Genomic DNA, 23,878 nt, shown 5'->3' with positions numbered 1-23,878 from the left:
TGATTTGACCCATTAATGGTAGACAATTAAAATTTTCAAAAATGTAAAACATACTTTCTTCATTCTGTACAGCAAATAGTTTAGCTTTTTCATTTCACATTGCTGAACAAATTGAAAATATCTGCAACTACTTAGAATTATTAATTTCAAAAATAAAACATTTTTTCATATTTCTATGGAGAATTGTAGTTGTAATTTCACAAGCTACAGTTCCACAGATGCAATATTTTCTTTGTTTGTTTGTTTTAAATAGAAGCAGAGTTGATGTTTGGGGAAAAGGAAAACTCAGAGAAAAAAACTCCATAAATATCTTTATTTTTAAAACCTCATGTAAAATATTATCATGTACTGATTAAAATATAAAATTGTTTTGAATGCCTTTCATTTGTTTACACTGGAAAAGAGAGTCACCTTCTTGATGGCAGCACTGAATGACAGAGTCCTGACCTAAATAATTGTTGTTGACTTCTGCTTATACCTTAATGTTTGGGTATCACACACAGAAGGAAAAAAACAAGAATTTTTTTACTCAACATCCTGCAAGTTAACATTATTTTTCCAGTAGGAATAATTTCAAGTATTTTCAAATAAAGTCAAGCGATTTTTTAATAATAATAGTTTTCTTATTGTTTCTAATACCATGACCCATGTAGCTTACGTCCCAGAGCACTATTGTGGTTTAAAATACACAATCCTTGCCAAGGAATATAATTTTAATTTCAAAATGATATCAGGTGTTTTTACTGTATTTCCTGGACACTACGATAAAGATACATGAATCCCAGCAATTCTTAAAATCCTCTCTTTTCTTTTCCCCTTCCCATTTGTCGCCATCACATATATGATCTATTCCTGGCCCTTTTCCTCAAATCATCCAAAAAATTTCCTTCTCTACCTTCAGCCTGTCTACTATTATACTCTTTTCTCCTATTTTCAACTTATCTTCCCTCTCCTACCCTTTTATGATATAAATTGACATTGTATATACATAAGGCATTATATATAAATAGGCACCAAATTGTTCTCCTTCATTCTCCTACTATTCCCATCTACATCTCTACTCTAGTCTTTCTCTCCAAAGCCAAGAGAACTGGCAAAGACATCTTCTGAGGGGAAAACAATGCCTGAGCAAAGCTGAAAAATCTTTTGCAGACAGGTTGTAGGTATGAGAAAGAAACTAAAACTCTTCATAGCACCAATGAGTTTTAGTCTGTTACGTTCTAATCTACAAAATTTACTTATTTTTCAATAAAAATATAAAGCTGCTCGCAAAGAATCTCTAAACTTGAAAATCTGAAACCTTCCACTTCATTCCAGACTGTAAGTTTTAGATAACATCATCAGCAAGAGCCTAATAAATGGCAGGTTCTCTTCACTTTTTTTCAAGTACTTCAGAGAACTTCAAACCTAGAAGAAAAAAGGTTAGGGCAACTGTTTAGCCCTAAACATTTCTGCTTTGGCGAGTTGCAGTGACCGGGCTCGAAATTTTGGCCCTAGACATCATGAACTTCCCGCCCATGATGTGAGTCCCGAGAAACATCTGGGGTCTTTGCTCAACATGTCTCTAAAATTTCCCTGTGCTGCACATACAGGTTGCACACTATGATTTAATCAGCTGCCTTTAGAAAAACAGGCACTTAGAATTCTAACATACTGGAACCAGTCGTGGTGTTTTGAAAGTCACAGCAGGATCACACTTACACCCTAGGAAAGCACTCAGTCAAGAGTTCTTTCTTCTTACAGTTCTTCTCTTTATACAAAGTAAACTTTTCTTTCTTCGGTCAAAAGGACATAGTTATCGACATGAAAGCACAGTTCTCTTGTCTCATGAATCACTAGGTGACTTGGTTCCACATTAGGTCACCGCAGAACACAGACTGTAACAGGAACACATAAAACTCTAAAAGGGGAGGGGAGAGACGCTGTTCTGGAATATCGTTGCCAGAGTAACATAAACCTTGTGTGTTTTCACAAGGAAATGAGTCACTTGTTTCTGTTGGCTAAAACTCTGTTTTCTTTAATTTCATATTTTAGTTGTCTAATATATGCTGAAAGAGCCCAGGGTTTCCAGTCTTCAGATGAAGATATCTTGCTAATTAAATACTCAACAGAGGGTTTGCACGGTAATTAAACAGAACAGGATAAAAGGAACACTCAAGCCACCAGGAACACCCAGGGAAGGCAGGGGTGAGAGCACTCCAAGGTAATCAGTTTTTTGAGAGGGAGCCTGGGCTTGGGGGCAGGGGCAGGCTCTGCACATTGAGGTAATTCAGGAGAAAACAACAACCAGAAGTAAAATGTACTGAACCCAGTTTGTTTTAAAGATATATATAGTGTATACAGTATACACTATATATAGTCCAATAATTCAAGGCAAACACAAAGTTAGGATGTGTTTGCCTTGAATTATTGGACTATATTTTTCTTTCCTTTGTATGGCTTAGTATTAGAAAGTATTAGTGCAGGAATTACGAATGTAAATTCACACATGACTCGGGCTGGCTATGGGATAGAAGGGAGGGTTGGGACCTGTGGCATTAAAACAAAATGTTTAAGAAACACACACATCTGCGAACCAGATTCAGCCAGCAGGGTGGTAAATCAAGACCTCTATTCTAGAACGCCAAGAATTGCATTATTTTTTACTTGTATTTGAAGACTCACTTTCTTTTAAATATATGCACTAATACAAATGTCAATGCTCATTCAAAAATATCCTGTTATTAATAGAACTGGGTATACGAAGCATCACAGTACTTGCTCTTGGACTCATGTGTAGTGCCTCTTCAGGTTCTGCCGTTGCTTTTGCTTTTCCAAATATACGGCCATTTTTTCTCCCTGCTTTCCCTGACACCTCTTTAAGCAAGTAGTCAATAGTCCCTGCTAATGCATTAGAGCCTCTTTTCCCACAATTTCAGAAACCTATCTTCAACTGCTTGCTTTACTGGAACTGTTGAGCTCCTAAGCACCACATTTAATGGATTTTCTTAGTCTTTATTCCCTTTGGCTTCCACGCAGTGTCAGCCATTATTGAATGGGCCACTCCTTATTTGTACTGCTTTCTTTATTCAGCTCCCCTCTTAACCAAACTAAGCTAATTTCTCAGTTTAGCTTCTGTTGATGGCTTCCATATTTAAATGATCCAAGTCTGATTTCTCTTCCTAATTACTTAGGGGCGTTTTTACTTGATACCCAACGTACCACTCCAACATAATATTTAAAAAGTCAAACTCTCCCTCTTCCTCCTCTAAACCAGCATCTCTTCCTGACTCCATTATTTCTGTCAATAGCTCTATCATTCTCCCTGCAAGGCAATCCCAAACCCAGGAAACATCTTTGATTCTTCCCTTTCCTTCCTTTCTCCTGCACATCTGATCAGTGACCACATCAACTGATTCTTGTGAAGTAATCTATTTTGTGTTCATGCCTTCCTTTCCAATCCCACAGCCACACCCTTGTCTAGAACTTCAGTTATCGCTTCACACCTAATTTATTACAACAGGTTCCTAATTGGTCTCTGCCTGCAGTCTCTCAGTGCTACCACCCTGAGCACCGCAGTCAGACAGGTCTTACTTTAAAACTTCATTGTACAGGGCTTATTCCTGCTCATAGCTTCCACGGGCATCTCGTGACTGAAAAAAGGTCAGACATCACAGCCTAGTGTTCCAGTTCTCCATATTGTGCCTATTATTGCCTACCTTTATCTTCCCCATCTCTCCTATGGAGTTCTTCCCGCTGGGCTGATCTTTGCATTGTCTCACTCCCTCCCCTCACTATTACCCAACTGCTCAAACAAAGCTCTTCATCCTAGAAAGGGTGTCCCATCCCATTTTACTCCTTTTCACTATCTTTGCTCACCTCGTAGACCATCTCTTTGCCGAAGGCTTTCCTTAATCATACAGGCACCTCCTGCCATAATTCAGTTTGTTGTTATTAAATTATTTTGTGTTTAGGTCATGTTCTTATCAAGAATTCCTGGCCTTCTAAAGACAAGAAGTGTGTCTCTGGTTTATGTATACTGTAGTCACAGTGGTATAGCTACAGTAAGTTTTCTATAATTATGTCTTCATAAGGATGGTAATTAGTAATGTCACTTGTGACTACTAAATTGTACACTGAGTTGAATATTTAAATATAGTAATGAGTGTGTTTTCAAGATTTTTGTAACTTCTTTTAGTCATTTGTTCATCTTTCATGCATGTCTGAAAGATTTAAGGACATTAATTAAATGTCTACTCAATTTGTATCATAATTAAATTAATCCAAATCCTTATTTAGCATCCATGCTCTTTTTTTCCCCTTAGGTATATATATTTTTTCTTCTCAGGAATATTTTTTCTTCTATATTTGTATTTATATTGCATATACTTCATTAATTCTTATTTTTATTTTCTTTTAAAGTATAGTTTTTAGAATTCAAACTCAAAAATATAAAATGTACACAGTATCCCAGTTTTTCATTTCCTTCTTTTTTCCAATGTGTAACCATTTTATTAACTTTTTTACCCTTCTGGAGAATTTTAAAATATGTGCAAAGCCAATATGGCTTTTTTTTACCATATTTTTTTGACATCTCCCATTCCTGATAGTTTTTTTCTTAATTTTCATCAATAACTTTATTGATTTTGATATTTTGAGTATGTTGACAGTCTCCCATGTGGTATTACACTGACTGTTCTCATTTAATGCCTCAATCGGCTTGCTATCAATTTCAGCTGGTCTACCTGACCATGGACTATTGAGAAATCTCCAGCACAAAACTTCAAAACCACTTTTGACACATTCAACACCTCCCTACACTGAACAAATCCTTTTTTGCATTTTAGTTATGGTTTTACCTCCTTAAAAAATTTTTTATTGTTATTCTATTCTAGTTGTCCCATTTTTCCCTCTTTGCCCTCCTCTGTCCAGACCAAATCAATAGTCACTGAAACAGGAAACAGAAAGAAATTAAGTTAGAGTTTTGAAAAAAAATCTATAATATTCTATTAAGTTAATCTATAAACTTCTAGTCAAATAGAATTTTAAAAAGAGATAAAACAATATCAGGCATTTATTGAAGAAGATACAAGATACAAGAAACAGTGTGCATAGGACACTGATGCCTCCATGCCCTTCAAAGTAGGCACCTTGGGACCTCACACAGTTCCCCCTGTCTCCATCAGCTGCCCTGTCATGTATTGCTGAATCTCATTGATGGTCTGAAATTTCTTCCCTTTCAAAGATTTTAGTCTTGGGGAAAGACAGAAGTCGCATGGCACCAAGTCTGGGCTGTAGTGGTGGCTGGGTCACCTGAGTGATCTGATGTTTTGCCAAAAAACTCTGCATGAGATGTGACGTCTGAGCGGGTGTATTGTCATGATGAAGCTGCCAATTAAATTACAAGTTGCCTTTAGCTGTGGCCTTCTGAATCGTCTGAATAGTTTCCACGTGGTGGAGCATTCAAGCTTATTGCAAAATTTGATGTAGAGTCATTGCTCTACTCACTCAGTCATTTCGAATGCAATGGCCACACAGTTCACTTGCTCACTCAATGGCGTCTACCACCTCCACTGACTAGTACAGTGGAGTCATCATTGTTCACGCACTCTCATTGCAGTCCACTCTCCTGGGCTGCCAGGTTACATCGATGTCATGCAAACCATTCTCATTGTGTTAGCAATAACTGGACTTTTTCCATTGTCTTCTTCAAAAAACAACTTATCATTTAAAAATAGTCCTCTTTTCTCATTACTGTTCCGTGTTCTGAATTCTACTTTGTTTGATATTAATAAAGCTGCTCCAGCTTTTCACTTAGTGTTTGCATGGTACAGTTTAATTTGTTTTCACTTTTAACCTGTGTCTTTAGATTTATGGGTTTCTTGTAAATAACACATGATTGGATCCTGCATTTTCATCTAATCTGACAATCTCTGCATTTTAATTGAAGCATTTAGACTACTTACTTTTAATAATGTGATTAACAATGTGGTTGAATTTAAATCTACTATTTTCATATTTCTTTTTATCCCATTTATTACTTCGTTTTGGGTTAACAAGATTTTTTTATGATCACATTATATCTCCACTACTGACTTATTAGGTATATCTCTGTTTCATTATTTCAGTGGTTGCCTTAGGGTTTGCAATTTACATCTTTAATTTATCACAGTCTGCTTTTAAGTAATATTTTATCCTGTGCATATTTTACCTACATATAGTGTAAGAACCTTACAACATTATGCTTCCATTTCCTCCCTCCTATCCTTTGTGTCATCTTTGTCATCTATTTTACTACTATATATGCTATACCTCCATAATACATTGCTGATATTTTTGCTTTAAACAGGTTATTAGCTTTTTAAAAAGATTTTAAGTAAGAAAAATATGCCTGTTATATTACCCATATATTTTCCATTTCTACTGCTTCTCATTTCTTTGCATAGATCCAGATTTTCCTCTGGTATAGTTTACCCTCTCTCCGATGAACTTTTCAAAATATTTTATGAAGTACTGATATGCTGATAATGAATTCCTTCAGCTTTTGCATATCTAAATGTATAGGTTAGTAATCAGTGAAACACTCAAGGGAACCCCCTGCAAATCTCCAGAGCTGTTTCTCTGATCCAGTCCCTCCTTTCCTGTATCTGCCCCACAGTTTCTAGTTTTGCCCCCTGCCCACCCCGCCAAACTAGTCTCCCTCCTCTTCTCAGTAAGATAGCCCAGCTCTGTTGGGTTCCATCTTTATTTGCGGAAGCCTGGAAACTGTCTCCAGGCAAAGAAAACTAGAGCACTTACTGATATTTTTGTTGTTGTTTCTTTTTCTCAGGGATCACAGACCTAGGCTGCTTTTGTCCAATATCTAGAAATTATTGCCTCATATATTTTGTCCAGTATTCTCCTAAGGCAGAAGATTAAATCTGCTCCCTTCGCTCTGTCTTATCAAGAATCAGAAGTTGCTATCAGTTTAGTATCAATCTCTATTACTATGAGTGAGGCTGAGTATCACTTCTAGTGTTTAAAAAGAGGATTTGTATTTCTGTTTCTGCAAATGGTTTATATCCTTCATCCATTCTTCTGTGTTGTTGGTTCTTTCATCATTTTCAATAATATCATTTAATGTGAGAATTCTGCTTCGGTGATTCTTTATAGTTACAAAGCTAGTTTTCCTTATCCATTCATATTTCAATAGTTTTTTCTAAAATAATTTGTAAAGCTGTTCTACTGGTGTTTTAAAGATTCTTCACTCCATTTTTATGTTTGCATATTTCTATACTTATAGTGCAAATATCAATTCAACAAATGTTTTTTCAAGAATTCAAGACCCACATATAACTATGCCAGAGTAAAAAACCAAGCAAAGGACATATTTTATGACCTTAAAGAGTTTATGAAGGGGGAATATACAAAGTTGGTTGGGGGAAGACAAAGACAAGATTGGCTAAGGTTAGTCATGGATTCTCTTGGAAAAGATGTATCTTGAGGAAAATTTTGAGCAAAGTTATAAAATCTAAATATGTTGGGAGAAAGCAGGCAAAGTGGGCTTTCCAGGTTAATGGGGGAAAAAAAGAGAGAGAGGGAGAGAGAACAGGCAAGAGTAGTAGAGTGGGGAGGAAATAATCCAGAGAGGTGTTCTCTGTGGAGTTGCAGCCTTGACTCAGATCTCATTTTATAGCCTTTCTATAGGAAGGAAATATTGGTCTTGAGAAGCAGAAGTTCAAATTCACAGAGGCATAGGGAGCTAGTTTCAGAGACTTGCAGGCAAACACAGCACTGCCTCATAAATAGATGAGAACAAGATTCCCTAATTAACAGTTTATGAATGTTTTCATGGATACTGGTGCAGTTTTAGAGGCATATTTGTGAGTTCATTGTTGTCATGTTTACTTAAGAAACATGAGTACTCAGTAACAGGTTTAACTGCTATTCCACATTTTTATAAAATTCTGGTCATTCTTCTTGCTACTGATTACTAGGCTTCCCACTGTAGAGGGACTGACCAATTTTTATTTCCCAACCTCATACTTGTCCGCATTCCTCTGACCTCCTGGTCACATTAACCAGAAGCTTTCTCCTAAAGCAAACCCTGGAAGTCCCAAGGTGGGCGATGGAAGTTTTAAGGGCTAAAAACAAAAGGGAAACAAAGTAAAACTAGGCAATCACAAAAATAAATAACAGAGGAAATATTAATATCACATAAGTCAAAAATCAAACTAACAGCCCACATGCTGACCCCCCACTACCTTTGTAGCAGATGACCTTAATCCCATTTTCCAGCCTCAATGGCTCACGTTTGTGAGCCCTGTGTCACTACACAGTGAGGGGAGGGGCACCATCTCTTGTGTTTTCCTGCTCTTGACTTCTTCACAAACTCAACCATCAATGTGTGCCTACTTTTTCTTACTAATGGCTCAAGCTCCTGAAACCTTATTAGTAGAAAGGAAAATACCATCTCCTGAGGGGCATAATTCACTTAATAATTGACCAGAGGCTTTGAGGTTTTGCATAGTTCAAAACTTGGGGTCAATCCAATAGATAAATATGGGTCTGATCAAAAAGGTGATGAAAGAGAAATACCAATAGTGGGATAGAAACATTTAAGAGAGCTTCTAAATTGACAAAAGAAATTAAAGAATGAAAAGTAACTTGATCAAATTTATAAAGGTAAGAAAAAATAGGGCACAACAAATTAATTATATTAATTAATTTAAATGGATGAAATAAAACCACACATATCAATTGTAACATAGAATTTAACCATACTAATTTTCCTATTTAAAGGCACTGTTACTTTGGTATATATATATTACCAAAAACCTGAGTTATATATTGTTTATAAGAAACACAATTTAAACAATGGAAGTTTTAAGGGCTAAAAACAAAAGGTAAACAAAGTAATACTAGGCAATCACAAAAATCAATAACAGAGGAAATATTAATATCGCATAAGTTAAAATTAAGGTGATGAACACTAAATAAAATAAGGAGAGATTTGGTGATAAAAGTCTTTTCTTTCAAAAATATACCATTCATAGATCTATCTGCAAAAAATAGTATATAAATGAGAAAAATTTTTAGAAAAAATTAAATTAAATTAATTAAATATAGTGTGAGGTTTTAAAATACCTGTTTCAGAGGTGGGCTGAAAAGTAAGAAGAAGAAATAAGTTAAAAAAAGGAGATTAAGTAATATAATAAACAAACTCATAATATGATAAGTAGAGATGCTTCATATAGACATATTCTTTTCCTTTCTCCATGCCCATGGCATATTTACAAAATTAGTTACATAATGGCCACAAAAAACATCCTTAGCAAAATTTTAAAGCTGATATTTTATAGGCCACATTCTGCAATCATAACCTAGTAAAATTAAAATAAGAAAAATACCCAAACAATTCTACCTACTTGGAAATTAAGACCCATATTACTAAATAATTTTTGGAAATGAAAGCAGCTACTAAAAATGGTATGAAGTAGAAGGGGCCCACATATCACTTGTACACAGCCCTCTGTGAGGAGACAAGAAGTCATCTTTCATTCCCATCTGTCATTTTTATGTTTATTTTAGCAAAGCAGTTACCCTTTCACATTCCATATGCTGGTGTGTGTCTGGGATTGATATTTACTGGTTTATTTATTGATATCACTGATTTGTTCTGTCAAAAGTAAATCAGTGCTTCAAGAGCAAATTAAATTGCCCAACTTTTAGAAATGTTTACAACATGTGGTTAGTTTTGGTGTTTTCAAATATGTGGTTTAATACAATTTTATACCTTCTTACTCACGGGCATTCATATTAGAGTTAGTAATGCAAAACACATAGGACAGAACACAGAATACTTGTCACACATTCATTAGCTATTATGTTTTTAAATTTCTATTTGTTTTATTTTATTTTAGAGAGAGAGGAAGGGAGAGAAAGAGAAACACCTACCTGCCATTCCACCTATTCATGCATTCACTGGTTGATTCTTTCTGTGTCCCAACCAGGGATCAAACCTGCAACTTTTGCATATCAAGATGATGCTCTAACCAACTGAGATACGTGACCAGGGCAGTTATAATTGTTTTAATATGTGAGTTCCTACTTGCTCGGCTCGGTAAAAAGTCCTGCCTCCTCCTCCCTTTGCCAGTCCACAGGTTCCCTCTCCTAGTGCGTGCACAAATCTCCCACGGTGCATCTTTCTTCTCCTCCAAGGGCCTAGTTCCCATTACTCTCAATTGGTCTCAATTCCCCCTGCTCTCCAGCAGAAACTCAGACATGGCCCTTCTTTCCAGCTCTCTGATAAATAATGAAGAATGGAAATGAACGGCCTTCTATTTCTCAGCAGGTCCAAATGCTTACTCTAGAGTTCTCAAGTATGTGGGCTTCATGGGATTCATATTCTAATGGCGGAGACGGAAAATAAACAAGTAAACCAATAATAATATAACAGGTAGTGATACAAGCTATGGACAACACAAAAGCAAGGTATATCAGTGAAGATCCTGCCAGAAAAACAGTAGTCCAATAAACAATAATCCACAGTTTAATATGGGGAATTAGTTGCAATGATGTCACCTATGCTTAAAGAGCAAGAGGGGACAATGAGACACCCGAGAGATTTGTAACTGCCCCTCAGGCTGAAGAATAAAGGAAAGAAGTGGCATCATTAAAGCCCAGGGGCCACGGCCACATTGCAGATGCTGGAATCAGAGCAGATGCAGTCATTTTAGGACACCCACCCAAAAAAGAGAAAAATGGAGAAATCTCCTGGATTCTTATCTCTTCCTTCCCTCTTCCCTCCCACAAAGGATGAATGTCTCTCTCTGAACAAACTGAACTGGAAGCCAATTAGCAAAGAGGCTGGGAGATGTAATATGCAAGGATCGGCAGTACAGAGAGAGTAGAGGAAGGCAGGGAAAGGTTCTGAGACGAAACAGACAAATGGTTCACTGAAAGAAACATTCAGAGTGACAGGTGGTGAGTGGGAGCTATTTCAGAGAGGGTGGTTAGGAAAGATCTCTTTGAGGAGATGACATTGGAGCAGATACCTGAATGAAGTAAGGGATTAATTCATCTGAAGATCTGGGAAACAGTGTACCAGGAAGAGGGAAGAACAAATTTAAAGACTGAGAAGGAAACTAGATGGGCACAGTCACAGAACAAAAAGGAGACCAATGTGGGGAGAGCAGAGTGGGTAAATGATAAGCTAGCAGGAGAGGAGGCGGTCTGGAGCTTAGATTTGGTGCTACATGTGATGGGAAACCAGGGGAATGTCAGAGTAATAGAGTGATGTGACCTCATCGGCATTTTTGAAACGTCCTGTTAACCTTGAAAATTCAAATAGCATCAAATACTGATCCTGCATATGTCCCCATGAGCTCTACTGTGATTCTGCCTCCCATTCTACCCCTCTGATGCAGAACATCCCACAGGACCATCTGGGATTTGCAAATGTTGTTGCAACACAATTACCCTTAAGGCATTCTGTTTTTCCTTCTAGAGCAGCCCTGTCACCATTGTCTTTCCAAATCATTTAGAGGGAAACAGACTTGAGGAGACCACACCTAAAATGGCTGTGCTGGTGCTGGGGCTCTCTGCTGGTTGGAATCAGAGCTATGAAAAGGCCAGAACCACTCTTAGTGAAGAATACAAGACATTGGAGGGAAATGTGAGGTCATTTTCTTCCATGCAGGAATTCTAGCTACTAGGATTCACTCTGTTCTCTACAGAAGGATAATTAGAGTAAACATACAAAGTCTCACATGTCACAAAATATTATTATTATTATTGTGATTCTTTTTCAGTATTTAACAATATAAAAACTATCCTTAGTGCCAAACAAAAACAAGTAGTGCGTCAGATGGACCCACGGACTTCAGTTTGCCAACCTCTTGACAAATCTTCCTCACAAAGCTTCCAGCAAGCTTGTTTAAATAAGAATGAAAACCCAGATATGACTAAATAGTTGGGGAAATCTCTAATAGGAGAGTCAGAAACCAAAATAAAGAAACAGCAAAAAAAAAGAGGAATTCACAAGAAACAAAATCAATGCAGGGAGTATGAAGAAACCCACACTGAGACATGTTGGTCATAAAAGGGATTCATGGGATAAAAAGGGGGCAGTGTCACACACAAAGGATCCAGAACCAGAATACCATTGGATTACTCAACAGTAATACTAGAAGCTAAAAAACAATGGGGTAATTACTTCCAAATGTTGAGCAAAAATAATTTTTGTCATAGAATTAATTCTCTCAATCAAGTATAAAGATAGAACAAAATCATGTTAAGTCACTGGATCTAAGACACAAGGGATCCAGTACAAGAGAAACAGTAGAAATCCTCAGGATGATGGCAGAATAAAACCCCTGGGCAGCTGTGTAGCAGGTCTTGATAGTCCACCTTACTGAACTGGAACATGAACATGTATTAATTCTAGGAGTCTCCACTTTTCACGGAGAATTAAGGGGTCTCCATCTCTCCCATACAGAGAGAGAGAGAGAGAGAGAGAGAGAGAGAGAGAGAAGAAAGAGGCCAAGAAAAAACAAACAATTGTTAACAGGGGAAATAAGAAGTCAAATAGGAAGGAAATATAAGAATAGCATGAGGTACATGACTCAGCTATGCCTAAAACTCATGTTCAGGGCAACACAAACTGAAATTTGCCCTAACTCAAAATTATGATATAATGTTATTTGAGGTGGGAAATTATAATATAATTTTATTATGAAGCGGGACTAAGAAGAAGGGGAGGGGTGTTAGAGATAGCTAAATTCTTATCTTCCAGGGTAAGCAGAACATCAGAGGATAATCTCTACAACAGAAAATTCAAGTAAGAGCAGCGTAAACATGCAATTTAGAAATACAGAGAAAATACCTAAGGAACAAATAAAAGTGTTGAAAGTTATCACAGCTGGGGACCAAGAGTGGAGGATGGGGAGAAGACAACCCTTTGTTATTTGAATAATTATTACAAGAATTACAGAATAATGACACTTTAAACTATGCCCATGACAACTTTGATTAAAACAGAAATTCACACACATACAAAGATCGTGTTGGCTGCTATATTCAGAATTGATTGGAAAAGGGGCAAGCGTGAAAGCAAGAAGTCCAGTTAGGGGTTATGTCTAGGCAGAAGGTAGCAGCAATAAAGATAAAACTTGACAGACTCAAAATGTACTTGGGAGGTAGAAGTTACCCCATTTGGTAATGGGTTGACCATGAAGGCAAACGAAACAGAGCTGTCAAAGACAATTGCCAGGTTCCTGGTGTAAGCGACATATGGAAGTACCATTTAAAGAGATGTGAAATGTGTTTCAGTGGAGGAGCATATAAAACTTTTAGCTCTCATGTGAGGAAATAGCTTACCAGCACTGTATTTTAATGGTGACCAGCTTCTCTGATTTTCATAAGAATCTAATTTTGGAAAACTCTTCCTATGAGATAGAATTTCCCAAGTAGGAAGATGAGTCACTTCGTCATTCCTCTGACAACTGATAAACGGTATTCCCTAGGGTTGTCAGTGCGTCACCTACACAGTTCTGTTAACCTGCCTCACAATTTCTACCAGCCTCGTATTTACAAACTACAAGGTAAAATTTATGAGTGGCACTGATTTGCTGAAAATATCATCTTTTTACTGAACACATTGTTGCTATTTTCATTACATTTAACAAATGATTTTAGGATACATATACGACTAAAATTCTAACAAACCAAGTGAAAATATTTAAATATGCCCCAAACTAAACTAGAAATCAATACTCACTAAAGTATGCACAGGGACCAAAGGAATCTGCGTGGCAGTTACTCATCTTAAGCCACATTCTCAGAAATACTTTTTGGGAGTGTTTGCAGTGCAAATGCTCTACATTTACAACTGAATTACACCAGGGTAACCGGATGCTGAGTCTCTGAGGACCAGTTGAAGAACAGAGGACACAGATTTAGGTCAAAATAAGAGAGGAAACCAAAGCAAAGAACTAGTTAGCTGGAAAACTTGTGAGGAAAAACAGCCACATGAGAAGAGAAAAGCAAAGCAATTGAAAGCACCAAGCTGACGTCATCCCAAAAGACAGCACATGCCTCCAAAGGCAAGTTGCATCACCCTAGATCAGGAGTTGAGAAAAAGGGAGGTGGCACTGAGGTCAGAGCTGAATTGTTTTTAAACTCTACTTTGTTTTGTTAGCACAAGGGCTGTGTGGCTACCCTGCCGTGCTGCTCCCCGAAACCATGAACGAACACAGAGCCAGTCTGCAAGCTGCATGGACAACGTATGTCAGCAGCTTAACAGGTACCAGCTTGTCAGGTTTTTATTACTTCTTACACAAACAATTCTAAATACCACAACTTCTGGAGAAGTGATAAGCTCCAGTGAGTTAGGTTGGTTAGCATTCCTTCCTTTCTTTCCTGGAAGCCTTTTCCACCAGCACTCGAGCTTCCTGGGCTGGGCCCCGCATCAAGTCCCTCAATAAACAAAGACTCTTTCTTGTTCTACAATCAACTAGACAGTGTCTTTTTGTTAGGTGTTCCCTACTATGTATATTTTTATTTTAACTGAATTATCCAGTGAACTTTACCATCTGAACAGACTTCGTTTTATGTTTCCTAAATATACCAGATCAATTATCTGTTCTGAATTTAGTAGACACATTCAGGGAAGCAATTCCCCCTTCTTGTCTAGTTTTGTCATTATGCTGGTGTGTTATTGTTCCTGATGGGCACATCCTTGCCAGGAATGTGAAAAGGAGTGTGTTAGGTACACCTTGCTGCACATACACAGGCACAGAAACACACATACTCACATTCACATACTTACTGAAGTAGATAAGGCTCTCGCATTGAAGCAGGTTTTTTAAAGACACCCTTCCATTGAAAATTAGACATCTTTCTTAGCAGTCAAATAACTAGCATAATTAATTTAGAATACTTTGATGATCAGTTTTAGAAATGCTAAGTCTTAAATTAAGAGAACTAGATAATGTCAACTGAAGTCTAAATAGGTACTCAAAGGCCTGGGGTAACATAGAAGGACAGTTTATTCCGCTATCCTGGTAATTGACTAACCTTTGGTCACTTTGAAACAGATTCAGTTTCTCCTTTTATCAAATAGCAAGAAATCTTCCTACCAGCCTGATTGGAGAGTAGTAAAGATTTTTGTCCAGGAAGGCAATGAATTTATTTTGTGGATTTCAAAATAAAGATGGGTAAATATATTGCAACAATATAGATAGACCGGGAGAATATTATGCTAAGTAAAAGAAGCCACTCAGAGAAAGACAAATACCATATGATCTCATTTATATGTGGAATCTAATGAGCAAAATAAGCTGACAAACAAAACAGAACCGGAGGCATGGATACATGGAACAAACTGACAGATGAAGGAGGAGCGTGGGGGAGGGAGGGTCTGGATACAAGAAGGTAAAGAGATTAGCCAAAGAACATACATGCATAGTCCATGGACACAGACAGTGCGGTGAAGGCCAGGGGAGCAGGGCTAGGGGCTCGAGTGCAGGTAGGCAAAGAGGAGGGAAAATGGGGATATCTGTAACAGTGTCAACAATAAATTTTTTTTAAAAGATGGGTAAGTATAACCTATTGAACTAATTCTGCTAGAGCAAAGGTTACACAAATGATAGAAGACAGTATCCAAAAACATTAAACATACTCTCATGTGTTCATTTCAGCTATACATATATTAATAATCATTGCTTAGGTTATTGAGTTAATTTCATCCTCTAGTTTAGTGCTTCCCCCAATTTGGACAAAATTACCCAGGAACTATTAAAAACCACTGATTCCCTGGCCTTTATTCCAGATGGCAATATCCAGGAGCAAAATCTAGGCATGGATTTTTAAAAAGAGCCTCAGTGATTCTGAGCCAGGTTTGGAATCACTGGCTTATGAATGCCAACATAACTGGCTCTTCATTTGTTGTGTCTGGCTACTTCGTCTGTCTTAAAAACCAATGTACCTGTCCTCTGGTAATCAGGAATGCATACGGTTGAATCAGTCAATTATTCATGCAAAAATTTCTTAAATGCAATCTTGGAGAGACCCATTAGTGGTTCTCTATCACTGAACATTGCATTAAAGATTACTCTCTTGATCTCAGTTCAGCCCCAATCTGCTAAATTTAATTTACTGTCAGGATGTAAGGAAGCTGGGCAATAGTTTAAAAACTTCACTGGATAACTTAATACAGCCTTGTTGATAATTTTGTGGCTGGATAATAGTTTGATAGATTATTTGGTAGGCCTTCCATACCTGCATTTTTCACTTTTCCCCTCCCCAGGCTCTCTTCCGTCTCTTCCATTTTGGTTTCATGGTGGGGAGGGGACAATATGCAGACAGAGGAAGACTTTCTCCTTGCTGTTTTCCAAAACCCTGATCCCGTAAGAGAATTTACAAGACTAGAGGAAAAGGTAAAGGGGACACAAGTTTTGAGAGAAAAAACAGAGTTGTCTGGACCAAAGGACAGGGGAACAGGGCTATCTCCCAAAATCTTCTCAGGGTTAGGAGATGAAGTAAAGGAGGCTTACTCCTCCTAGGAATTTCCAGGATTTGTCAGGGCCTAAATGGTGACCGCGTGATGTACCAGATAAAGGGATCAATAGTCATTGCCTCCTAAAAAGTACCTGAATCCCAAGCACGGTGTACAAATAGCAGGGACCACCATGCCTGGGATGGGGAGGGGAGGGGGGCAGTCCTGTGAATAAGGGACAATGGCTGGCTCAGCATTTATCTGTGTGACTGGAAAACCAGAGACTAGATGCCCTGCCACGGCACCCTGGCACCTGGCATGGTGTAAGGCCCTAAGGCTTCATTTCCTAAGGCTTCTCTAACAAAATACCACAAACTGGGTGACTTAGAACAACAGGCATTTATTGTCTCACATTTCTGCATAGGAGAAGTCTAAAATCAACGTATAAGCAGGGCCATGCTCCCTCTGAAACCTATGAAGAAAAGCCACTTGCCTCTTTCACCAGGAACCAGCACTCCTTACAGGTCCTTAGTTTGTAGATGCATCACTCCAATTTCTGCCCCATCATCACATGGCTGTCTTCCGTCTGCGTGTCTCTCTCCTTTCCTTATAAGGGCTCCAGTCACATTGGATCGAGGGTGCATCTGACTCCAGTACAACCTCCTCTTAACTAAATATATCTGCAAGGACCCTATATCTAAATAGGGTCACATCCTGAGATACTGTGGGTTAGGACTCCAACATATCTTTTCAGTGGAAACAATTCAACCCATAACAGGCACCCATAGCTCAACCTGATCCCAAAGAGAGAAAGAACCCCAGAAGTCCTGAAGTGAACCTTCCACAAATTGGTGAGAGCAGGACCTGGATACAAAATTAAAACAATTAAGAGAAAGTTAAGTGTAAAAATAATGTATTGCATACCTGAGTCTGTAGACTGACAGACAATCTTGTGCACTATAATTTTCATTCAAATGTTGACTATGTATATGAAGTGCTTAATATTTTAACAATCTCTTGTGTACAATAGATCTGGTATTTCTTTATACCAGCTCCCTAGCCCCATCCTCAGTGTTTCTGTTTAGCACACTGTAAGTACCTGTCAAAATTGAAATAAATGAATAAATAAGTATATCATGGAGGATTCAGATAGAAAACATACAACTTATTAGATATTAACACAACCTGATGCTTTGTTTTGAAGATATCAAAACTACTTATAATAAAGTTAGTTTCTACTTTGATTTCTGAACCCAATGCTACTATAAAAGCCATTTCAGTTAAAGAAAATTAGCTTCATTTACATTTTCCTTTTTAATTTTCATAGTTACTTTTTCTATATTTTATTTGATTTTTCCTTCTCCTTCAAGAAGATCACTTGGGAGTTGCAACCCCTCTAAAAATTCTAAATGCAAGTACAATATTTAAAGCTCATTTGATTCAAATTATTCCTTAAAACAGCAGCTTTTTGAAAAGGTTAAATTTTCTTCTAATGTAATCAGATTTTTAAATCAGAATGCTAGTGCTCTAGTAGTTACATTTATTTCAGAAATGTCAACCAAAAATTCACTCTTATAACAAACTACAAAAATAAGAGTTACAGAACCTATGTCACTTTTGAATTGTAGCAAAAAGAAGACCCAATATATTGCATTTTTAAAAGATAGAAATTTGATTTAACTGACATAACATATTTTGTGACCTTGTTTCATGGCTAAAAATTGGCAAACTTTCCCCTATGTCCTTCTCATCTTTTGGAGGAAGAAACACAAGGATAAAGTCAGATGTTTGCATTGTTGAGTTTGAGCTCCCCTATAAAGGGTATTTAAAACTTTTTTAAAAAATACTGCATGTGTGTGCATGTGCATGTTCAGAAAAAAAAAAAAAATGTTTGACCTAACATCCAGCCAAAAGACACAAACCCACTGATCTCTTGCCATGAAGGAATAATCACCTTTGATGCCTTGCAAAAGATTTCCAGCTGTTCAAGAACAATTCAAGGCCATTAAACTAGATTTTAAAAATTAAATCTTAGTTTTTGGAGTCATAAAAGTTGATGCAAACTATAGCCCACAAATAAACATGAATTTAATTGTTAATATCTGTTCAATTCATACCCACCCTATCTTACTTTAGTATCGTGTTAGGACTTGAAATACTTTGACAGAAAGGTAAGTTTAAGAAATCATTCATTCTATTCCTATTTCTTCAGACTGAGCTCTTCTTAAATTATCCTTAGATATTGAAGTTGGACATCTCCCTAAACCACTGTGTACCTGTGTTTTCTTTTGATGATACAGAGTTTTGGGGGAAACCAGGAAAGTATAGTTTAGAAGTCTTAGTAAAGTCTCTGTTTCCCAAATGTTGACTGGACCAATAGATAGCATGAGAGGAACCCACAAAATTTGACCTTATTCTTGACAGAACACTAAAAGAAATGCTAGTGCCCTAGCCTTGACCTAATTCCATTTGGCTTAAGGAAATTGAAAGGACTGAAAGAAGACACACTTAGTGTTCTCAAGGGAAAAAAAGAAAACCATTATAGTGCTAAATCGGAGCACAGTTCTACAAGAACTAAATTATTATATTAGCTTGGTGACCAAGGCCATTGCCTTTAGCAAAGTAAGGAGACTCTAGAACCAGGCTTAAAACTCTTATTTGCCCTAGTGTTGCTGTGGTCCATGACAATGAATTGGTTAAGTGCCTGAGTTGGGGAACCAGAAAATCCTAATAAAGGTCTAAGGTATGAAGGAGTTGGTTGTGGCTAGCATGCTATGCCTACTATAAAGATAAATCATGAATAATCTATATTTAGAATACCTTAATTTTTGTCCCAACCCTTATCAAACACTTTTGAAATAAGAAACTTGGAGGGGTGTGTGTTGTGCATGATCAGATGACATTTTTTAAAGTAAGACTGTGAGGGCAGATTTGAAATAGGCTTAGAATTAATCATCTATCTATTAAATAAGCAAATATGCTAGATACTAATAGCTCCTAGATACTATGTTAGGTGTTGGGCAGAAAAAGACAAAACCTATCTTCAAAAAAAAAGAACTACTAAACTTCGCGACAGCATGGATGGAACTGGAGAGCATTATGCTAAGCAAAATAAGCCAGGGGGTGAAAGACAAATACCATATGATCTCACCTATAAGTGGAACCTAACCAACAATACAAAGATGCAAGGAAAATAAGACCAGCAACACTGAAAGGAAAAGAAATCAACGGAGACAAGAGGGAAGGAGGGAGGGGGGGACAGGGAAAAGGAAAGGAAAAGGAAAGTCAAGGAACATATAGCAAGGACTCATGGACAAAACCAAAGGGGAAGAGCTGAGGGAGGGAAGGAGGGAGGAGACAAGGGAAAGTGGTGGGGGGGAGGCAGAGACAAATGTATTTGAAAAAAAAGAAAAAAAGGAAAAGAAAAACCTATCTTCAGAGAACTTAAAAATTAGTAGAATTTGCCAATAAGAAGGAATGAGGTACTGATATCTACTACAACATGGATAAACATTAAAAAATATTATACTAAATGAGAGAAACCAGTCACAAGAGGCCACAGAATGTATGATTCCTTATATAGGAAATGTCCGTAATAGACAAGTATATAGACACATAAATTAGATTAGTGGTTTCAGGGGCAGGAGGAAATGAAAAATGGGGGCTACTTGATTATACATACATGGTTTTGTTTGGGGGTCATAGGATAGGTTGTAATCATGGCCACACAATTCTGCGAATATACTAAAAAAATTGATTTGTATATTTAAATAAGTGAATTTTTCGTATTTAAATTATATCAATAAATATGTCTTAAAACATCAGTAGAGATAAACACATTCTTAAAATGATACAAAGGACATAATTAGCTCTATACTAAAAGTGATTTTTTAAAAGGAATAAAATGAATTGAGAAAGAAGCTATTGATTTCAAACAAAATGCAAGAATAGAAAACATGTAAGATTAATAGTCACTAAATAATTAGTTACTAAATAACAGAGAAGCGATTAACTAAAAAAAGAACTCTACACAATGATATAAGTCAGTGTTTCAGAACTAATATGACACTGAAGACCCCCAGGTAAAGATAGAAGATTGAACTCATGCAGTTATCTCTAACCATCATAAAAACTAAAGTTAAATATGTTTTAAGTGGTTAAAAAGACACAATGTTAAAGACAAGAAGTGATAACAATGGAGGAATGATGTCAACAAATTGTTGGACTTACCAGCAGCAACATTGAAAGATGGAAGACAGTGGAACTACGTTTTCAAATTTCTGAGGAATAATCATTTCTATATTAGAGTTCTATACCCATCCAAAGTATCACTCCAGTTTAAAGCTAGAAAAGGACATCTCAAAAATTTATTCCCATTAATCCTTTCCATGAAAGCTAATGAAGGATGTCCTCAAAAGAAGAAGAAGGAGAAGGAGAAGAAGAAGGAGGAGGAGGAGGAGACGAAGAAGAAGAAAACATGGGATATGACTCAAGGGAAAGCTATAAAGATGTCCCATGATGATAGCTCTTCTAGAAATTAAGACTCTAGCCAGTCCAGATAGGACCATGAAAATTGAAAGTTCCAAGAGAGAGTTCTTGTAAGTGGAGTAGTGCTTAGGGATGAAACTAACAAATTATTTAATGTTTGGCTACCTTGGGAAATATTTTATAGTTTTTTTAAAATTAGAGATACAAAGAAAATTTTATAAATGAGTAAATTATTAAATGTAAGAAAAACAAAAATAAGAAAGAAATTGTAATCATAATATGCTACTTTGTAAATGGTGAGTAGTGTTTACACAGATATAATAATATAAACCCTGAATATTTCCTTTACTAAAAATTATAATTATCTTTAAAAAAGAGGAAGGTGAGGAACATAAGAGGTCAAGGATAGGAGAGCAAAATTCTCGTTTTGCAAAAATTAAAATGTCAAGAAATATTATTTATAAATATTTAGTTATATAGCTTAATAAATATCTACAAAACCTGAATGTGATTGGCTCTGGGTAATGAAACTCAGGGAGGGGTGGAGCAGAAGGCTTTCATTTTTCATCATAAGTCTTGTGTGTTTGACATTTATAACTTTATAGATTTATTGTTTTTTACAAAGTTTATATATGAAAAAATATACACAGCACTGAAAATAGTGCCAAGCCAACAATATGTATAGCAAAGGGATATATTTTATTTTTCTTTGAGGTTCCCTTACAACACCAAAACAGTGCCTTAACTATATTAGGATTCCAATGAGTATACGCTGATTAATAATAACCATTCAAATGCTAGTTCAGTGGATTTGGCCATGGATCCTGTGGGATATAATCTGAAACCTAATTTTCTCCTTATATAAAGGAGCTCAAGGTCATAACATAGTGTGTACTCCTTTGTCTTGATACTGAAAAGAATGGTCAAATGATAACTAGAAGAATGCAGGGCTGATCATATTTACTATGTAAATGACTGACGATCAAATGATTAACCACTCTAATTTAGAAGTCAGATAATATGAACCAGGTACTTCTAACTTTTCACACTTTTTATAGCTTCTAGAACTTAGTGTCTTGTTTCCAAAACTTTCAAAAGAATTATTTTCTTCCTTCAAAATTAATTATTTAAGATGTATTTGTTAGAAGTTATCAAAGATGGGAAATACATGGGGCTCTTGTCAACTCTCCCAAATGAAGGTATTGTCACCTCTAAAACATGCTCACACAGTGGAAATGGCATGGCCTGTTCAGGGTGTGGGAATTTGATTGCTTGACTGGAGCAAAAGTTTGTATATTAAGTAGCAGGAGAGAAAAGTGACTACAAAAGCAAGAACGATGATACTGAGCCTTGTACATTTAGTAGAAGAATGTGAATGTGACTCATTGATAGTGCTAAAACCTTTTGAACCGAGCAGCAGATCAATAAATGATACAACATACAGCAAAGAGGCTCTAAAGTTCTAGCTATGAAGACAGTCATGCTAGATTTAATCCCAAACAGTCTGTTTCCAGGAATGGAGAACTTGGGATGGGAGATTAGATATCCAAGTGACAATAATTAATAGTTAATTAGAAGTATGAGAATGATTTTATATAAGTTGTTAAAGACATTTGTAGAGACTCACTACTGTAAGTATTAATTTTGAAAATGGATGGGCACAGGGACAAGGATAAAGCCTTGACTTAATGGCTAAAAGGAGAAAAGGGAGTCACCAAAGGGGAGAAGAGTTGAAGAAGGAAAGAAACAATTCAGTGTTTTAGAGGCTGAGCCTTGGACAGATTTTTAAGGAAAGAAGATAATCAACAGTACCAAATACCCCAGAGAGATTTAACGAGGTAAAAATTGAGAAAAGGACATGGGGTTGGTAGAAAAACACAGAGAAAAATTACTTTAGTGTTTGATAACAATGGAAACCAGATTACAAATGCTTAAATGAGAATAAGTGATAAAGAAATTAACACAATCAATAAACACTACCTGTTCAGGAATTCAGTAGTGAAAAGTGGTTGTGTTGATGGAGTTTGAGAAGAGAATGGTGAAGCAGAGATTTATATTCCAAGGTAGAGCAAAACCTATGCATAGTTAAAGGCAGAGAACAGGTAGTTCTTTTTTTCATGAAGTCAATCTTAACTATAACAAATATACCTCAAAACTCTGAGAAATCCATTAAACGTATCTCTGCAAATGTAGTATTTTTGCCAACATATCATTTCTCCCAGATAACCCTGGGCCTAAAGCCAGGTAAAGTACATTTTTAAGAAGATCACCAAGTGATATACCTCCTCCTCCCTGTGACTCATCTGAAAAGAGATGCTTGCCAAGAGGAGCCTTTTGAACATTCAGAGGAGGTAGCTGATTCCACCCTCACAGGATCCAGGCCAGGAAGCTCACCCCTGGGATTAAAGCAAGGTCAGTGAGGAAATGAGTGTCAGGGGGTGGGGTGGGGAATGGATCAAACAGAACACTCAAGAGGCAGACATTTCGCAGACGTTTGAGTGGGCGTTCATGTCATCACTTGGCAAATCTCATGGCAGAGTCAAGACCCAGGTGGCAGTCTGTCTCCACAGAACAGGCGAAGAACTGCCTTGAATGACAAACAGCCTTGCTGTCAATGGCCCTTCTACTTAATAAACAAGTTGAAAAAAAGGGATGAAAGCTTCTAATCAGCCTAAGTGCTGATAGACACAAAAGCTAGTTCTTTCCCAGATACTTAAACCTCCTACACACCTGTGAGGCTATGTAGGGAAACGAATTTACATTTGTCCAGGATCAATGCTAGAACTGAAGGAATCTGGGAAAACCAAAGTCCCATCCTGCAGAGATCCCGTATGACACTAGCAGAGGTGGGACCGTAATCCAGCATTTTTGCTTTTCCGCTAGAGATTTTCTTATTAGTTATGCTAACACTCTTCTCTCTCTAATGAGTGGCCA

This window comes from Pteronotus mesoamericanus, unplaced genomic scaffold (genome assembly GCF_021234165.1).
Source record: "Pteronotus mesoamericanus isolate MK-2021 breed Mesoamerican mustached bat unplaced genomic scaffold, CSHL_Meso_final scaffold_651, whole genome shotgun sequence".
Classification (NCBI taxonomy): Eukaryota; Metazoa; Chordata; class Mammalia; order Chiroptera; family Mormoopidae; genus Pteronotus; species Pteronotus mesoamericanus.
This window is presented reverse-complemented; position numbering follows the sequence as displayed.